General features: G+C 45.2%; 1 protein-coding gene across 1 annotated transcript in view; it reads left to right on the forward strand.

Moving 5' to 3' along the window:
* UPK1B (uroplakin 1B) overlaps nucleotides 1–279 on the forward strand; it is a 28,568-nt gene extending 28,289 nt beyond the window's left edge. The window contains exon 8 of the mRNA XM_017518923.2: nucleotides 1–279. This exon is cut by the window's left edge and continues 961 nt beyond it. The gene's annotated coding sequence lies outside the window, so the exon portion shown is untranslated.
* Nucleotides 280–6,008: the final 5,729 nt, after the last annotated feature.

The raw sequence follows: 6,008 nt of genomic DNA on the forward strand, positions 1-6,008 counted from the left end.
AAAAAAAAAAAAAAAAAAAAAGTGTGAGGACTTCTGGGGACAGACCAGGGGCCTGTTATATATTTACTCAGTCTTTTCCCTGAATGGTCTCAACTTGAAACACCTTTCAAACTGGAGAGAAGCCAGCCAGCCAATAGAATGGAGTGATTTACAGGGATTTCTGTTTACTGTCAAAATATTTCTCATCTGAACTATGTTTCCATTTGTGGTCCTGAAGGAAATTCTTATAACCCAACATTTGTTTGTCTAGTCTTATAAATAAAGAGAGCTTTAAAATCTGTTTACTTTCATTTTTACCAACGTCATATATCAGTCTAACAAAATGGGTTTTCCGACAGAAAAGCCTAAAGCATAGGAATTAAAGTGGAGAAGGGAGAAACTGCATACATGGGGTGTGGCTTCCTGCCGGATACTGGCTAACCCTGCCACACAGTTAAACGGTAGGAACCTCTACATTCACTTTTCCTTTTTGCTCCTGCTACACTTACCCCAGAAGCAGTGATGAGACTAATGCTCTTCAAATTCTTTTCCTCCTGCAATTGGAAGCAGTGGAAAGCTCACCAGTGCTAACTGCAGAACTGTGTGTCCCTCATGAAAAAAACATACCTGTACTTTGGCGTCCTGCTTCCAGCTGACTCAGACGCAGGCGGCACCCCAATCCCATGCCCCACCAGGCACCTGTGAGTGAGACTGAGCACTGGGCAGGGGAGGGACAACGAGGATTGGAGGGGATTTGGCTCAGTTGTAAAGCTGGCACAGGAGCCCGATCCCCGATTCCCAGGAGAGGGAACCAAAGGTCTATATCCTGACAGCACAGCCAGCTCACCTCACCTTGGCCTGCCTTGTCTCTCCTGAATGGATACCATGTGATATCCAGATAAATGACACCTGGGTTTGGCTGCGAAGGTTCCCTCTGCTGCCCTTTAGAAGACGGGAGCAGGGGAAATGAGCTTCCTCCGAGCAAAGCTTTGAAACAGCTGTGCTCTCCTCTCCCTCCCCACACTCTCTCCTGTGTGTTCTGGTGCCTTTAGCCTCCGCCACTCCCTGGGCTTTCCAGTGCCCTCGTCTCCCCACTGCCTGAGCAATTCCTTACCCAAACCCACTCCTGCCTTCCTTTGCAGGGCCTCATGCTCCAAAATTCTCTCTACAAGTAAAATTCCCTTCTTAGGATTGGATTTTGACTAGGTCCGGGGAAGGCCTTTTTGGAAACTAATTCATACTAAGGGGTGAGTGACAACTCATTTCCACTCTCTCAATCTGAATGATGTTTTCTCGGTAACTGAGGCTGATCTCTAGTTGGAATCTAGCACAGCAATGGGAGGGTGAAAGAGCCACTGTGGGACAAGATAGCCCACCTGCTGCTCCTTAAATCTTATCCCCTGACTTCCTTAACAAGCAATAAATAAGAGAGAAAGGGCCTTCAGTGAGCCACTGCCCCCTGCCCCCTCTGCACCTAGCTTCCTTCCTGGAGCCTTAGGCTTCTCATTTATAGAAGGTGCAAAGTCTGCTATAAATGGGGGCAGGCTCTGCTCCTTCCAAAACCAAATAAGATCCTAAACACAGGCACCTACTATGTCCAGGGCCTCCAACTCTTGAGGACACACCTTTCAGCTAAGACAGAAACAAAGTCTAAGGATCACCCTGCAGAGTCCAGCCATTCAGCACCGGTTCCCTCTACAGGGCTCTCCAGTTTTAATCTCAGGGCAGTTTCTGTTCTGCCCAGTTCCTGCTTCCATCTGCCTCCACCTTCCCTGGAGGCCCAGCCTTGCCCCTCTTCCTTCTGGCTCCAGGGACCGGAAGTGGCCCCAAGCCAAAACTCAGGAAGGCCCAGGCTCAGCCTCAGCCCCAGCCCCAGCATACCAGGGAGGCAAACAGGAGCCAGGAGGCTTGGCTCTAGTGACCTGGCAGCTTGCTGAGCGTGAGACAGGCCCAGACAACAATCTTGTGAAACTTCCCTCTTCTCCAGCAGTTAGCCTGCTTATCAAGTGGGCAAAAAGTAATTACTGCCTAATACCAACAATGTGTCAGGCTAACTGGGGTCAGTTTTACGTGATTGCAACACCAGGCAGGTCATCATGCTCTCTTGGTTCCCTAGTTGCTCCACAAATAGTCTGCCATTTAATGTTTAAAAGCCCTCTGCTCCTACTTATCAGCCTTGTAGCTTTTCTTCCTCTACATCAGCTGGAATAAACAGCTACTGCTTCTATTTTAAGCAGAAGATCATTTACTTTCTGGCTACCCATAAAGAAAAGGAATATTCATCATGTGAACTTGAAAATGTAATCTCCTCTCAATCTCACACCCTGACCCCAACCAATCTGACTGACAGCCTGTGCTATGGTTGAGGAATTAGAAACTAAGCTGGTTTCTCATTTCTATCGATGGAACAACTTCCTTTCTCCTTTGGGTCTAGTATTTCCTCTAGTGTCTTAGTGACTCTTCCCTGCTTCACCTCACCCAGATCCTTCTCAGCTTGCATAAGTAAGACTGAATCAAAGAAGAACCCCAAAGGATGCTAGCTGTAGACTACTGAGTTTGCTGTTGTATTATAAGGCTCAAGTGGCCAGATCCTGAGAGGGGATCCAGAAACACTGCAGAGAAAGGCAGCCTTGCGGAGAAACACAGAGATCCCAGCCCCTATTCCAGCCAACCCTTCCCCTAACACACACTCCGACTCCACATATTGTTAAGATATGAATAGCCAAATCCTGAAGTTTGGAGAAATGGTACTATCATGCTCTACTTTCTAGTGATTTCTACCCTGAGTTCCTCTTGAAAAACAACAGCAAAGCAACAGAAGCTGGTGGGACACTCACAACTAGGCTCAACTATTCTCGTGTTAGACATCAACAATCTCACAGAATACCAGCCTCACAGGGTCACTCTGAGACCACGATAAAATGAGGCAAGTCAAGGCCACTGCATAATTTTGTCTAAGCACAGACAAAATCAAGGTCACTGTGCCAACCCACAAAAACCCAAACACCTGCTTTCTTGGCTAAAATTAGTGACCGCTTTATTACAGCTTTATTCTCTTGCTAGTTTCCCTCCTTACAAATAAAACTTGTTGAAATACACAACCATGGACTTGCCCCTGATTTCTGATAATATCCAACATAGAGCAAACCCTTTCTTCAACCCTCTCCAAATAACCCAACCAAAGCCCAAATGCTATAATCGTTCCAACTTCCATTGAGTCACCTCGTGGATCCCTCATGGTGTGTTCTCACTCACTGCAACCACTGCAACTAATCACAATCCCGAGTTTTTTCCACAATAGAGCTCTTGAATTTATTCCTCAAACTGAAATTTTGTACCCTTTGATCAACTCTAACCTAGTTAATTTATCTGCAATGTGTTCCTGGCAGGTTTTAGCTGAAGGGCATTGATACTCTCCAAGTTACTCTTCCCATCCTTATTTCCTCTAGGAAATAAGCTTTATTTATTCCTTCCTGGTATAGGTGTATTGATTTATCCATCACCATGAAGTGGTTAAGAATATGAACTTTGGAGTCAAAGTACTTGGCCCCAAATCCCAGCTCTTTGACAAGTCACTTAGCTTCTTGGAGCCTGCTTCAGAAAAACTGGTCTCTCCTCACACAGGACTGGGAGGATTCAGAAAGATAAGTAAAATGTGCATCAGCCTACAAGAGACGCCAGTCAGGAAGCTACGTCAGGGAAACTGATACAGAGCAAGCACTTAATTTATTATTTATGTCCCACTCTTCACCAACCTCCGCTCCAGGCCCCCATGTCTCCCACTCACACACAGACACACACACAAACACACAGACACACACACACACACACACACACACACACACACGCATTCCACACATGGACACACAAGGTTTGATAATTTTATTTAAATCTTAACAATTATCAATGGAACAATGGAGCCTTTACCTGTACAGGTGTCCTCCCTAGGGGTGGGGCCTCTAAACCACTCCCTTGTGTATATATTTAGAATGATCAGGCCCTCTCCGCAGGTATAAGATGCTTATCCATATACAAAAAAATCAACCAAGGTAGAAATAGCTTAAACTATCGAAGGTACTAATGATAGGGTTTTTTTTTTTAAGTTGTGGAATGTGATTGGTGAAAATGAACTTATGAAATGTAACTGAAAATGCTCCCATCTTGCAGAACATGTTAATGGCTTTTGGTAGGAACTGTATAGATGAATAGGATTGGGAAAAGTGGATTTCAAGTCTGGGAGAAAATGTCTTTTATCTCACTCAAGTCCATTCACAGAGCATTTTGGGGATCCCAGGAAATCTATTCATTGGGCCTTCAGTGGAAGTGAGGGGGATAAGGGCAAAAAACTAGGGAGGGAGTCAGGGACAAAGTTCTGAGAGCAGATGAGAAGAGGAATGCACTTTTCAGGGTCCAGAAAATACTAACTCTCTGTAGGAATTAAGACAATAAGGATATACATTCAGGAAAATTACCTCAAAGAATAAGAAAAGCCAAGAAGAAGGCAATATGGTGTAATGGTCTTGAAAGTCAGAAGGCCTGAGTTTGGCTCGGACTCTGCAATTTACTGCCTGTGAGACTCCTGAAAAGTCACCCTCCTGGCTGGGACCTCTGCTTACTCATCTGGCCTCTTATCTCTTACTGAGTCAGTGACATCAATAAAGTGGTATCACGAACTGCAAAATGCTTTAGAAATGAATGCCAGTACAGGTGAAAAAAAATCAATAAAAACTTCAAAGAAACACATTCTTTGTGTTAGGTAGTTGTAATATCCAAATAGCCCCCATATAATCCTTAGCAAGCATAGTGGGCAAAGCTATCTCTACAATATTCAATATTCAGTTGCCTCTTTTGTGGCAACTGACTATGAAAAAATGCACAGAGCAGGAACTGGAGGAAGCCAGTTCCTCTGAAGCCAAACCCCCAGCCCAGCAGGGAGGCGAGAGCAGGGAAAGAGGCAGCAATGAGTGGGCAGGTAGCCCCATGCCCCCAGTGTCACAGCCTTTGACGCCCCAGTGCAGGGAAAGTGCCACAATGGCAGTGTCAAGGTCTTAAAAAACTATCTTCCACTTCAATAAGTTTTGAAACAAGTCATTTAAGGGACTTGTATATTACCTTGGCTGAAAGAATTACCTGAAGAAAAGTAAAAGGCATAGTCCAGTGGTTTCCAACATTTAAAAATTGCAGATGTCAGAAAAACACAGGGAGTTTTATGGCACTAGCTATGTTCCACTTCTATGGAGTAAGAAATTGAGTTCTCAAACACGGGTCTTCAAATTCCTTGTACACACCACTCTCTTCCACTGCCCTCCCCAACCATGACCAGGGAGGGGCCTACGACCTCCCAATTACCGTCTGTTAATATGGTCATAGTTAAGCAAATTGGGACAGAGCTCTAGAGATAGGTTCTACAGAAAAGATAAGGGAGAGTGAGGGGGAGATTTACTCAATACACTACAGCCCCATTAGCGAATCTCAAAAGAATGAAGCTCCTTTACAAAGTTTGAGCAAAAAACACGAAAACCCTGAGTATTTCTCTGCTAAGTAAAGAAAAATATGGCTGGCTGGCACAGTGGCTCACACCTGTAATCCCTGCCCTTTGGGTAGCCCAGGCGGGCAGGCTGATTGGCTCTAGAGTTCAAGACAAGCCTGGGCAGCATGGTGAGACACCATCTCTACTAGAAATACCAAAAAAATATCTGGGAGTGGTGGTGTGTGTCTGTGATCCCAGCTACTCAGGAGGCTGAGGTGGAAGGACTGTCACTTAAGCCTGGGAGGTGCAGGCTGCAGTAAGCCAAAATTGCACCACTGCACTCCAGCCTGGGTGACAGAACAAGACCCTGCTGGAAAAAAGAAAAGAAAAAAAACAAACCCACATTTGCTCTTTGGCTCCCTGTGCTGAGTTAAAAGCTAAACCAGGCTAGCCCTATAAAGTATATTATCCTTTCAAAGTCTCCTTCTCCACTTGGATGGTGACAACTCCTGTTTTTTCTTGGGATCACCAAACTTCCTACTCTCTCTCCCTGCTTGGG

This window comes from Cebus imitator, unplaced genomic scaffold (assembly GCF_001604975.1).
Source record: "Cebus imitator isolate Cc_AM_T3 unplaced genomic scaffold, Cebus_imitator-1.0 Scaffold713, whole genome shotgun sequence".
NCBI classification, from domain to species: Eukaryota; Metazoa; Chordata; class Mammalia; order Primates; family Cebidae; genus Cebus; species Cebus imitator.